This window comes from Suricata suricatta, chromosome 4 (genome assembly GCF_006229205.1).
Source record: "Suricata suricatta isolate VVHF042 chromosome 4, meerkat_22Aug2017_6uvM2_HiC, whole genome shotgun sequence".
NCBI classification, from domain to species: domain Eukaryota; kingdom Metazoa; phylum Chordata; class Mammalia; order Carnivora; family Herpestidae; genus Suricata; species Suricata suricatta.
In genome coordinates, this window is record NC_043703.1 from 18,634,147 (window position 1) to 18,646,961 (window position 12,815).

The 12,815-nt window shown below is 36.6% G+C and overlaps 1 pseudogene; it reads left to right on the forward strand.

Moving 5' to 3' along the window:
* LOC115290533 overlaps positions 1–11,612 on the forward strand; it is a 31,078-nt pseudogene extending 19,466 nt beyond the window's left edge.
* Positions 11,613–12,815: the final 1,203 nt, after the last annotated feature.

The window sequence follows — 12,815 nt, forward strand, 5'->3', positions numbered from 1 at the left end:
CCTCACATATTTATTTTTTTGTGACGACAACTTTTAAGATCTACTCTCCTGGCAACTTTAAAATATACAGTATTTAATGGTGGATCAAGACCCATTTTCCCTTCTTTTTTTGTCTGACATATCAATGTTTGAGATGTCCGTTCCTCACTCAGATTGGCCCAAGACACTTCAAGAAGCAGAATTCCTTCCTCCTCCTCCAGGATGCTCTAGCTTGAACAAGAAATAAGCTTTTGTTCTTCCAAGTCTGGAAGGTTTTTGTGATACTAGAATTTTTACAGAATAACCTACACTATCTTAAGTGGTATTCAATTGTAAAATATAAGTGAAAAAAAGTATTTGCCACAAATCACTACATATTTTTATACTCTTCATTATTGTCAAGGGCTAAAACATTTCACTTCAAAGTTTAATAAAATAATGTCAGAATTATTTTCCAATCTGAAATATAGGTGGCCAAGAAACTGGAAATACAGGTTAAAAATTACTTTTAGCATAGGCAAGCCTGAGTGGCCCAGTTGGTTAGGTGTCTGACTTCAGCTCAGGTCATGATCTTGTGGCTTGTGAGTTTGAGCCCTCTATCAGACTCTGTGCTGACATTTTAGAGCCTGGAGCCTGCTTCAGTTTTTGTGTCTCCCTCTCTCTCTGCCCCTCCCCTTCCCTTTTCACACTCTCTGTCCTCAAAAATGAATGTGTTAAAAAAAATGAAAAATTTGTATTGGAGGATTATTCTCATAGTTTTAATTATTATACCATTTTTGTGTTACTTTTAAGTTCTGAAGCTTATCAACTTCATACCAAAGTTAACTTTTCATTATATTATACACACATTCTTAACCCTACTACTTTTATTAGAAAGAAAAAGAGGCCCACCATCTCTTGTTAACAAAATCCATCACAAATAACTAACTTCTGAGCATGTCTGCAATGTTAATGGTTGATAACTGTCATAAAATTTTATTCATGTGTGACTTACAGTTCATTGTGAGCTTTTGAACTCTAAAATAAAGTTAGTAAGGTATACAATAGGATCCAATAAATATTTTCTCCTCTGTTGAATTATAATTGTTAAAAATGCTGTATTTAAGACGAGCTACAACCAGCTTCTGATGACAAATGCATAAACAAAAAGCTTAATGCTGGGTCATATGCTGGGTCATAGTTTGCTAAGACAAAAACAAGATTAAGTTTTGGGTTAAACAGAGAATAAATTTCCAAAATCTGAGGCAAGGCCTCAGAAACCACTTTATGTACAGATCAATTACTTTCCAAATTGGGAGAACTTTCAAGACCATTGGAGGAGACTTGCATATAATGAGTTTTCAGGAGAGAGAAACTAGTGATGGAGTGAACGCCTCACAATTCAGGGGTCTTGTCTGTAAGTATTTGAATTTCATCCTTCAAACAGCCAAACAAAGGATGTGTAGTCACTGCCACTGCATTATTATTTTCGCTGTGTGTAGATCTTCATTTTCATTAACTGTCAGGGTCATCATGTTTTGAAATTAGGAGGGAGCAAAAGAACTCACTTCTCCTGCCAAGGAACAAATTAGCATCTTACATTGTTTATTAACTGCATCCGATTGCAAATGTCACCAAACAGCTATTAAACAGCAAGTCCTATGCACAAGACTCAATGGTGCATGACACCTCTGATTAGGTGCAGTTTTTTTCTAAAAGGGTGATTTTTCTTAGAAGGAATATTTCATTACACTCAATCTGAGTCCAGTTTATGCAACCATAACCTGAAGCCTCATAAGGTATGTAACCAAACCTCAGTATAAATCTACCAATGCTGTGGGTTATCCTAATGAACCATCTGTATGATTGAAATGCACTATTCTGAGTTATGTGTCAGAGCTTATTAAAACTCTCATCAATTGCATTGTTGAAATTTTAAAAAGGTTCTACTATTTTAATGCATGATTTGTATTACCCTTCACTTGAAACAAAGCAGTGTTCTCTGCAGTTTCCAAGCAACACATCTTTTTCAATTACTATTTAGCATTGAATTCTGTCCCTAGATTCCTAATGCACTTCCTTCCTTTCTTCACTGTGTGTATATTTAGCGTCTTGCAGAAAAATAAAACTATTCTATTACTTTGACCCAATCTGCCATATGTCATATGTAAACCCTTTTGTATACCAGATAAATGCATTAGGACATTCAAAACTGAATTACATCAGTTGAACTTACTTTGAGCAACGGAAGAATTCAATTTAGTTAAAACTCTATTCAAGAAGAATTTTTACTGATTGGAGTTTTCATCTTATTTAATAAAAAAAAAAAATAGAGTAAACATTCTGAACTCCGATAACCATATTCACTCTTACATTGTAAGCTGCCTAAGATAGGATTACAACTACAGAGTAGAAATACAGTTTGACTAAACAGACTCATAAACAATGATACTGAAATATGTGTTTATCATATGCTTGGCCTTGATTTAAGCCATTGACATGTATAAGTCTTATAATGCTCAAATTAATACTTAGATAAGTTAGCACTAGCATTAGTCTCACATTATAGATGAGGAAATCAAGACAGAGGGAGGTTATAAGATGTCCAAGATGAAAAAAATTAATAAATGGCAAAGGCAGTGTTTGAACCAAGATAGTCTGACTTATAACAAGTAATTGATGTCCCAAAATTATCATAACTGACAGTCCTATTTCAAGTTAAATCTAATGATCTACCAAAAGAAATTAACAAAGAGTTTCAACACATCTGCAATTAGTTGTGAGTTTTATAAATATTACACAGCAATTGATTATTCAGAAACCAATTAAAAGTTCACGATAAACCTTGCTGAGGAAAGCATTATTAGAAGTAAAACAAAACACATTTTATTCCCTGGGCATGGAGTTCCACACCTACTGTTCTCAACCTACTGTTAACCTATTTTTGTAGAAGGTCCACTGCTTTTTTATTTTGCTGGAGCAAGTTCTCCTGAAAAAATAGTAAGGGTGTGGAAAAGACTTGATGAAGTATCTGTTGTTGCAGACAAGAGATCCTCCATCGATAGAGCCTCTTTCTGTGTATTCCTCTGTAAACCTGCATGTTATTGTATTTTCCAGGCCAGTGAGGAAATCAGGTGTGATAAAAATGCATCAGTTCATCATGTAGCATGTTAATTATTTGCTTTCACAGATATGCCTTGGTTTTCTTATACACAGACAGTGATTTATAAACTTCTTAGCTTTCCAGCAGTGTCAATAACTCATTTTGATTAAGTGACACAATTCAGAAGACAAAAATTGGCTTCTGAAAAAGATGTTTTAATGCTTGGTAGGTTTTCATAGGTAGTGGACAGAATTTATACATAATGAGAATATGCAAGGGATTTAACAGTTTTGATATAATCATCCAGCACAATAACATAAATTGCTTAGCAACATAAGAGTTAGCAGCCAAAAAAGAAAAAAATTTACCATTGATAGGTTTTAAAAAAGCCCTAGGTGGTTATATATTTTATGTGGATTGCTCGAGTCACCTTTCAGTGCTGTGATTATATCCTATGATTCAGGAAATCTGTACCTCACTCTCTAGGCTATCTTGAGGACTTCCTGTTATCGGATCTCAATTTTTTTCCTGTAATATTTAGCAAATGTGTTGAAATAATGACCACATAATTTGTGATTTTCCATTCCATGTATGTGTGACATACTAGGTATGAATTCCATAAAGCCAAGGCCTTGTCTTTTTCATCACACTCTTCCAAATTAATGCTAAATAAAAATATATGAAATAGATACTGGATAAATTATACAAGCACATTACTGAGGCATTTTTTAAGGTATTCCTTACCTTTACCATAAACCAAAGATAAAACAACTACAAAGTTTAATGGAGTTCTTACCAAATTCTCCATCCTTCTGTGTCCCACAGGTTTGAAGACTTAATGAGTTAGTGGACAGGTGACTCTTCCTACTTAGTGTATCAAATACCCTACAAGAGGTTATTTTGGACTTTCAAGATTAGCAAGAGATACAATTTCATCTTGAGAATCCATATTTCATAAGTTAGATCTCTCATACTATCATATTTGAGCTTTAGAGATTTAAATGAATCATCTGAAGCTTGTCTATTACAAGTATCAAGGCCAAATAGGCATTAATTTGTTGCATGTTTTATTAAAATGCATGAGATAACCTATAAAAAAATCTCAGGGTAAAAATTTTCAAAATACTCTTAATCATTTGGGTTTACATTTCCCCATTCAACCTATTTTTAGAATAATAAGAGGTCATCTTAAGAATTTTTACTTTCAAAAAGACTTAATAATGCATTTGAATAAGCCATTCCAAAAAATTTCAGATTACTTCATTTAGCATTTACTCACAAGTTGCAGATATTATATCCTATTTGTATTCACGTCCCACTAAGAAAATTTAAAATGTAAAATAGTAGTGGGTCCTTTTGAAAACCTAAACTATATAAAATGAAATAGTACATTTTAAAAATATAGGACTGGAATTTCATAATAAACACTACTCCTCCTTTCAAGATGCCTGGATGGCTCAGTTGGTTAAGCGTCTGACAATTTCGTCTCAGGTCATGATCTCACAGTTCATGAGTTCAAGCCCCATGTGGGGCTCCAGGCTGACAGTGCGGAGCCTGCTTGGGACACTCTCTCCCCTCTCTGTTCCTCCCCAACTTGCACACATGCATGCTTTCTCTCAAAATAAACACAAAAATTTAAAAAAAACCCTTTCATTTAGATTTCTATTAACTTAATGCAGATCTCAAAAAAACCTAGTTTATACCCTAATAACTAGAAAGTCAGTGAAATATAGACCTCCTTCACAGTACATATTTAGTCTTTATCTCCATTCCTTCAAAATTTTAATAAACTAAGTTAGCATCATTGGCACAATTGAAGCTTCAGTTAAACCTAAACGCAGCAAGGGGCAGGAAGACTGCATAGAGGTCTCGTACTGCTATAAAACCACTCTGAAATTTTTATGCTCACAAATGTGTCACATTCAGGTACAGGAACTCAATACATCAAAACCACATACAGTGAACTACAGTACTCTCGACATACACAGCAATAGGTCTGTTTGAAGATATTTATCAACTACAATTTTATTAAAATTGTGAACTGAATGGCAACATGTACCGAAAGTTTATCATTCTACTGAGAGGCATGATACAGTAGACCCGGAAAGGAATGTAGGCATTAGAAGTCAATGTTTGAAAAGATGTTTTACCCATGTAGCTTATTTGCCTAACCATTCTATTCCTCCAGAGATAGTGTAGAATTGACAAATGCAGTGTGCTTCTAGGCGTGAAGTATTTTGCTCTATTCATACAGCAGTTGTAACCCCACCATTTGATTTCAGTTAGAGACTCTTTAAGCCCTGCTTAAATTTTTACAACACAGAGAAGAAATTGAAAATAGAAATGCACAGTTTATAATCAAAATCTTTTTGAAAACATGATTAGCAATTTGTAGTAGAGCAGCACGTAAGTGACTATTTGTCCTGATTCCATTCCAGCACATTCCTTCTCATGGGCGCCCAACCTCCGGATGACACAATGCACACACAAACAGTGAGGCGTGGAGGAATGACAAGTACCTAAATGTGAGTCCTACTTTCAAGAGTTTGAGCTCTTTCCACAGGGTAAATCACTTACCTTCTCTTAGATAATTATATCTACTTACAACAAGCAAGATTATAAAGATTCGAGAGAGTATAAATTGACCAGCCGTACTTAGCTCATCCTAGATATAATTGTGAATGCTTTTATTAGGTGGTCCAAAAGAATCCTGTATATGTCCTATAAAAGTATCTTTCATCTTTATAAGATAGCCAAGAATTAAAGGACAGGAACAGAAGTCTTTGGCAGAATTGTGGAAGAATAGAGAATCTTCCTTAGAAAAACAGTGGGACAAAAGAATTCATAAATAGTGCCAATTTTGAGCTGCTTGCTTTATGTGTTTTGTATAGTAATTCTACAAAAATATTATAAAGTAGGCTTTTGTAAAACCCCAGATCTTCTAAAGAGGGTATTGTGGCTCTAAGAGTTTAATATACTTTTTTGTTGACGCCAAATCCCACATTCATGCTTCCTTAGGCTGGGCTCTAAATTCTGTGTATGTTGTCTTTAAATCAGGAAATATATTTAGTGGGAAAAGCCTAGACCTTCCATCTGGTGAAGGGCAGTAGACAGGTCTATAGGAGCATGAAACTGAGGCCACGAAGACTTCCTGTTCAAATTTTTGCTATAGATGGATGCTGGTATACAAGTGTAATTTCCACAAAATATACTGATATGTATACCTTTAGTTTGTGTATTTTATATCTCCTCACACAATTAGTATATTTAAATATATACATATACCTCTCTATATATTTATGTCAATAAAAACAAAAAAAACTTCAAGGTCCAAAGTGCACTTATAACAAAGTATTCTGGACCCAGCATAAGGGAGTATGTTAGAGCTCATTAAATGGCATTGAAGCTTTGACCTGAAAGACAGAAGAAGCTAACCAGAGTTAAATGACAATAGGCAAACAGGAATGTGTACAAAATGGTATCGGGGTCAAGGAAGTGTTCACAAATGGAGGAGCCTGGGAGCCCAGCCAGAGTATTATTGGAATAATCTGGACAGGGCAAGATGCTTCTAACATGTTTAGTTTGTTAGTGCAATGAGAACACTTACTAAAAATACACAAAGTAAATAACTTCACAAGAAAGCAAATGTTAAAATCTCACACCTTAAGTTAATATTAGTCATAACCCAACTTTTTGCAGGAATACAAGTTATTCTTTATGATTAGAATACTTTAAAGAGAGGTCCTGCTGTGGGAAAAGTTTTATTGGTTGTTTTCTATATTCCGTGAAATGCACTTTTAAGAACTTGCCCCTAGCAGCAAAATTGGCATTTTGCAATGTGTGTGGAGCCTGTATTATAATGAAACATAGAGACCTTTTCAGGAATAGAGCCAAGCAGCCTGTTGAACATTTAGATTCAGTTTTCTAAATAATTAAGGACAGAATTTTCCCAGTTATCTCAAGAGCTCCTGGTTGCCTCTGATTAAGAACTGGATGGGAGACAGAATAAGTAAAGTCATTGAAGTCTGCACTATCCTGATTACTTACAAAACTTACTCTTATTTAAGGCAACTATTCTTAATGTATCAACCAACCAGCGGCCTCAGTATCACCTAGGAATCCATTAGAACTGAAAATTCTAAAAAAATTAAAAAGGAGGCACCTGAGTGGCTCCGTCAGTTGAGTGTCTGACTCTTGATTTTGCCTTAGGTCATGTTCCAAAGGTCATGGGATCAAGCCCCACATCAGTCTCCATACAGAGTGTAGACGTACTTGATTCTCTCTCCTCCCTCCCTCCATCCCACCCTCTCCCCCACTTACATTCTAAGTTTAAAAAAAAGGGAAATGAAATAAAAATTCTTGTGCCCCACTTTAGCTCTACTGAATCAAAAACCTGAAGTAAATCCAACATTGTGTTTTATAACCCTTCCAGGTGATTCCATTAAAAAAAAACCCACTTAATTTTGAGAACCAGTACTTAAAACTTCGCCCCAATCTATCACTAATCATCAGGGGAATGCAAATCTAAACCACACTAAGATACCAAATTACACATATCAGAATGATGAATCAAAAAAAAAAGTTCTGGCATATATGTAAACTGATGCAGCCACTGTGGAAAGGAGTATGGAGGTCCCTAAAAAAAATTAAAAATAGAATTACCATATGATGCAGTAATTCCACTGGTGGGTGTTCATCCACAGATAATGAAAATACTAATTAAAAAAAGATGCATCCCAAGTTCACTGCAGCACTATTTACAATACTAAGATATGGAAGCAACTCAAGTGTCCATCCATAAATGAGTGGATAAAGATGTGGTATATACCACATATATCATGGAATATACCATGGAAAATTACTCAGCCATAAAAATGCAATCTTGTCATTTGCAACAACAGGTATGAGCTGGAGGGGATTATGCTAAGAGAAGTCAAGGAAAGACAAAATGATTTCACTTAAAAAATGAACAGACAAAAAAACAAAACAGACTCAAATAGAGAACTAACTGGTAGTTGCCAAAGGGAAGAGGGGGAAATGAAGTAGGGAGACCAGTAAAAGAAAGGGGATTAAGAGGAACAAACCCCCAGTTATAAATCATGGAGATATAGGTTACAGCATAGAGAATTAATAACGTCGTAACATTGTATGGTGACTAATTGTGGCGAACACTGAGTAATGTATAGAATTGTTGAATCAATACATTCTCCATCTAAAACTAACATCGTAGGTTAATTTTAAAAAAATCCCACTTTAACATGTTAGTTGGAAACTGCACAAGAGATCGTATGTATCCCTCAAATGCACGCAGTCTCATCTTTGCATGGTTTTTGTACATGTTATCAACACACCACAGCAGCCTGGGCATTACGTCCTTTCTCTCAACACAATGTGCAGCAGTAGTCAGCTCCCACTGCAGCATTACCCCCTGTGAATTCTTCAACTCATGGTTATCTGGCTTCCGCCCCAGACTACTTCTCTTTGGTAATTCCTGGGAGCTCTTCACTTAATAATGAGTCTTAAAAATTGCACGACTGCTTATTGTCTATGTCCTACTGGAATTTAATCTGTTAGAAAGGTGATTTTACTGTGTTGTTCACTATTCTATTTGCAGCAGCTGGAAAAGTACCTGGCACAGATTACTTGCTCAACAAAATGTTTTGAATGACAAAGAAAATAACTTGTTTTCAATTCCTCATCCTACACATCTCTGGGGTACTCTACAAGGTTAACACACTTCATTAACATCAGTATTCAAAACCATGAAATCTCCACCATGGATTTCAATAGTACTTCAGTGTCTGGCTTTCTTCACATGCTTCTCAATCTTTTTTCATTCTCCCTTGCTGGAGATTTGTTTTCTCTGTTTTGCAACCTCATCCATTCATGGAGAAGCAGAAAATGATGGTAATTAAAGAAGGCAAATTTTGAAATCAGATCCTATGCAAATTACTCTTAGCCTTGCTTTTGCCATCTGTAAATTCGTGTCATGATATTATTTACCCTGTGATATTTTGAATACTAGATGAAAGTGTAAATTATAACAACTGACCCTTACTACATTTTGTTGTGGTTGCTCTGCAAATAAAGGAAATCACTAACCTCCAACTTCTAACTTTTTCAGATCTACATTCGCAACTTCCTGATGGCCACTACACAGATTTTTAAATTTTCTATTCAACTTGTTAATGCCACACTGATTAGTTTTCCTCTTTATTCGAATGACTTGGGGTCCTTTGGCTCATTGCTCACTTCTCATCTTCAATATTCAGTCAATAAGCTGTTTAGTTACATGATCATCTTTTTACATCCCCCCAATTTTTTCCCATTTCCACTATGACCTCATTGGTATAGATCTGTAAATGTGCCCTCTATAATAGTCAATAAATGTTCCATGCATTTTCTCCAGAGTCCCTTATTCTACCAATTTGCAGCCAGAGTGCTTCTTTGAAACACAAATATATTGAGACTATTGCCTTCTCATGGTTCTTAGCAAAAATAAAGTATAGTTATGACTTCCGTAATCTCAAGCTGGTTTAGCACAATCCCAGCCTTCTAATGCACAGTGAATATATATTCTTCCATAAAGCATGCTAGAGATCTTGAACACACACACACACACACACACACACACACACACACACACAAACACACACTCGGATGGCCATAAAGTGTGGCCAACAGTTCTGCTCATCCCATCCCCTGGATACAAATGAGAAGGCCCCATATATAGTCCTTATCAGAAATCCTGAGTCCTTGAGAAGGCCTCCTACAAATGACTATATTTTCCAAGCCTCATTCTACACCTGAAACCAAATTTTACCATACTGTTAACTAGAATTTTAATAAAAGCTTTTAAAAAAGAGCAATTCATAACATGGCCTACAGCATCCTCCCTTGTCCAGCTCTTATTGGCCTCTTCAGTCTCTCCTCACACCATGAGCCCTCTGTCTCCTGAAGTCACTACTGGACTTGAACCAGTTTCTCATACTTGCCAAGCCCTTTCCTGCCACTGGAATTGTGCAGGCTCTTGGTACAGTTTGAAATACCCTTCTACCCTTCTTTTCCTTCCTCGCCTCAGTTAACCCTCATTGCTCCTCCTGGGCTGCAGCCATTACTCTCCTCCTTGACAAGGTAAAATAATTCACTCTATTACACTTTAATAGCACTATATTCTTAGGTGCAAGATTTATAGTAAGCATTCCGTAAAAGTTAATGAAACCAGAATTAGTAAATACTTTAATAAATTATTTTTGTAGGGTCTGAGGTCTAAATTTCCAATCGTTTATGGCCTGTCCCTTGCTACACACACACACACACACACAGGCACCCCAACTATTGTTGATCTGCTGCCAAGAATGAACCCTTCATTTTTTTTTACTCTTAAAATTCATGACTCAAATTTCTTCCCTAGACAGTTTTGTATTTCCTGCTAAATCTGATGTTAATTTTTCAAATGTCAAGTATGCTGAAGTTCCTTTTCTGCTCAAAATCCTTCATTTGTTCTTCGTATGTGTAAGGAATGGATACAAGGATCTTAGCATGGTCAGGTGCTTCCTAGACTGAACTCTATCTTTTCGCTATTTACCAACTTACAGTAATTCCAACAAAATAACTTAGGAGTTAACTCAATCAACATTTCTGCTTTACCTAGATACATACTTCAAGTTCTTAAGGGTTAAGGCATATGTACAATAAAAGCTGAAAATCCATGGGGCTTGGTACAGGGCAGAATTAAAGAATAAAACAGTCTGGGCAGATCTAATTTCCCTTTATGTCTCAGGGAGAATTTCCTTCCTGGATACAAGTTTGACTACCCCACATTTGCTTCTCTATGTATTTTTCTCTTAACAGCTGTTCTCATTATTTTTAAGTACTGTGGTTTTACTGGAAAACATGTGGTAAATAAGTGCTATATGTTGTATTATTGATCATTATAGTAACTTAGAAGCCAGTCAGAATAAAAGGAGAGTGCTACAGCCACATCATACTGGGCATGATCAAGAACTTGTTCAGGAGTGCTGGGGCGTGGCCTTGGTTGGTTCTGAGCAAAAGGGACAAGGAAGAAATCTACTATGAGGATGCAACCTGTGAAGGGGAGTGGCTTGCCAGCATGGAAGTGAGGTGATAAGCCAGTGGATGAGGCTCTATGGGAAGCATTGCCCAAAGCTGTGAAGTATGTGGGAGGCACCAAGGATGAAGGAATCAGAATGGGGATGACAGTTCCTGTTTCTTTGGCCGCTTTTCCCAGTGAGGATGGTCCCCTACAGAAGAAATTAAAAGTCTGGCTCTGGATTCCAAACCAGCTTAAGAGCAACCCATCAGTTCCCATCGATGAAAACATTAAGATGGAGGAGCAGGAACACATCTCGGTCTATTCCCTGCAGTTTGGTAGTTATGCCAAGGAAGCTGTGTAGCTCATACTGCCCAGCTGCATACCACCTTGGAGGGCACAGCCACCTGCCAGACGGATATCTACTTCTGCACTGGGTGGGACTCTCCCATGAAGGCCTATGGGCATCACAACGGGGCCTGGCTGGTGAAACCATAAATAACTCCCTGAGCTACAACTTCCTGGATGTGCACTTCTGTGTCTACTTCCTCAGGGGAGAAGGAGCAAGCAAACTGCCAACTGTTACCTCCAGCTTAACTGACTTCTTCAAAGCCAGTTAGAGTCAATTGTCTGAAATGAGCCTATTTCTTCTATGCCCTCCCCTTCCTGTGGGGAATAGTACAACCAAGATAGGTAGCATCCCTCTGACTCAGTTCTGTGGTTGCCCAGAAAAAATCCAGCAACATTTTTCCAGCTAGCTTGGTCAGTAAAAACAGATTTTCAAAAATTACTGAAACTGTATTTTTGTCATTGAGGGAAAAATGTGATTTGTGCATGATCTTTCACCTGTGATTCTTATAAGACCTTTGTCTAAAAAGAAACCCAAGATCTTTGACTTAAAAAAAGGATATTTTCCTTCTAGGGACAACTGGATATGATGGGGTAGTTAAAAGCGCTTCTGATATATTTAACTCATCACTGACTGTATATGCAACACTGTTAGGACCCAAAGGAAGAATATAAAGGTGATTATATAGAAACTACTGTCCTCAAGAAGCTTAATGTCCAGGGGTTCTAGAAGAGGTAAGCATAGGATTGCATTTAACATAAGGTGCACAAAGTGCCAAAAGTTCTATAAAAATTAAGTGCTTTGGCAGTGTCTGAAAAGGAAAGATAATTTTTACTGAGATGACTGGATCTGACTTAATGATATAAGTGACATTTGACCTGAGTCGAAGACAGTGGAAGATTTGATTAGCCAGAAATAGGGAGAGAGGTCACCCCAGGCTAAGGGAGAAGTATGAGGTGGAGCACAGCAGTCCACAGGGCATGACCTCTTTGGAGAAAGGCAGCTAGAACAGAGCTGAGGTTCAGATAGGTTCAGATAAGAAAGTGATTCATATAGGAGATGAGGTTCAAAGGACAGATTGGGGTCAGACTGTGAAGTTGCAGATACCATGTGAGGAGATTTTTATGACCACAGCAAAGGGCAACAGTAAATACCACTTTATTTGTTATTCTTTTTTAAATGATCAGGATTTAGTTTGTAGCTATTCTACTTTCTCTATGACATTAGGAAACACAAATGGCCTTTGCCTTCATCTCCTATACAATAAAATGATCCCTATTAAACTATGTCGAGTGTCTTTTTGCTTGTTTGTTTTTATAATTTACTTAGTACCAGACTTTGTTCTGGAGATG